A 1773-nucleotide genomic window follows, 5' to 3' on the forward strand; every position below is an offset into this window, starting at 1 on the left:
AGTCAGAGCAACAGCTGGGCTACCTGACCCATGAAGAGGTCAAGGGACCATGTAGCTGAGGACCAGAGAAAGGCACTTGACTGTTAGCTGAGGAAAGAGGTTGCTGTGGACCAAAAACTGTATCATTACTATTTTCTGATCCTGGCTTGTGGTAGGTAACCTGTTAACTTCCCTAATAAGCTCTTATATCTGTGAGCATGTCTGAGGTCTGTATGGCCATTGCGATGGGTTAGCAAACCCAGCAGAAAAGGAGAGTGTCATGAGAGGAATGGTTGGTGCCAGAATCGGTAAAGACAGACGGCTGGTGGATGTCTCTGAACTCTGTCTTTGGCCATTGGCTCTGGGCTGGTATAGAGATGGATTGTCCATCTCCCTTGTGCAGAAAAGGTCAGATACAGTGTCCACTACACTTTTTTTCCGAAGGCAAGAATTCATCTTATGCACTCCGGATATATTATTAAGAGAGGCCAGTCCCTGGAACCACCACGGGTCCATCAGGTTGTACTTTGGTGGCTTGTGTGTTGCTGGAAGCTATGTCACTTGTATTTCAAATGGGAGCGGGGTCCCCAAAAGTGGACAGGCTTCTGCGAACTTGCCAGCTGAAGAACAGACTATGAGAAAGGAATCAGCTGCCCACTGGGGAGGAAGTTCCAGGTGAAAACCTTATGTGTGGCTTTGAAACATTGTCAGAAGTTGAAGGCCTAATGACTGGAAGTAGGATATTGTCAGAAATGCTGCCCAAGGATGGGGACTCTTGGGTCAGAAAGCACTAATGGTGACTTCGGGGAAGCTGCTTTCTCAAAGTACAGTCAACCGTGGTGATGTGACTGGAATAAAACGTCAGGGAGTAAAGCCTTCAGAGTCTTCATTTGCTGATGGAGCACAAGTCAAAGCGAGAAGACACAGCTGCGAAAATCTACTCATAATTGGAACTTGGCATGTATGAAATATGTATCTAGGAAAATTCAAAGTTGTCAAAGATGAAATGGGACACATACAAATCAATATCTTAGGTGTTGTTAGTGAGCTGAAATAGACTGATATTGGCTGTTTTGAGTCAGAAAATCATGGTTTACTATTTAGGGAATGACACGATCAAGAGAAATGGCGGCTCATTCATTGTCAAAATGGACATTTCAAGGTTTATCTTTAAATACAATTCTGTTTGCAATAGGATTATATCCATTGTCCTTCAAAGAAATCCAGTCAATACAACTCTTATTCAAATTTATACACCAACCACAAAAGCTATCTATGGAGAATTAAAGAATTCTATCGATGTCTTCAGTCTAAAATTGATGAAATATGCAATCAAGATGCATTGATAATTATTGGCAACTGAAGTGTGAACGTTGGAGACAAAGGGGAAGGAGCAATAGTTGGAAATAGGGTGTTGGGGATAGAAATGAAGATGGAGATCACATGACAGATTTTTGCAAGACCAAAGATTTGTTCATAGGAACTATTTTTTTCAACAATGCTAAAGGCATATGGGCTTCTCCAGATAGAGTACACAGAAAACAAATGGACAATTTCTGTAGCGTGAGACAACAGAGAAGCTCAAGATCAGCAGCTAAAGGGGCCGGCCCCAATCCCAACTATGAGGACACCTGCCCCTCCCCCCGGAAGAATTTATTTCAGAGACAGCACTGAATCTGCAGCCCCAGGAGAGGGACATGTCTGATCAGAGCACACAGGAGCAAATGAAGGGGGAGGAAGAGAGAGTGGAGCACATCCTGGCCCACCAACCCTTGAGGATGATACTCCCACTCA

The sequence above is a fragment of the Echinops telfairi genome, unplaced genomic scaffold (assembly GCF_000313985.2).
Source record: "Echinops telfairi isolate 266 unplaced genomic scaffold, ASM31398v2 ScPeMD7_2186;HRSCAF=2738, whole genome shotgun sequence".
Taxonomy (NCBI): domain Eukaryota; kingdom Metazoa; phylum Chordata; class Mammalia; order Afrosoricida; family Tenrecidae; genus Echinops; species Echinops telfairi.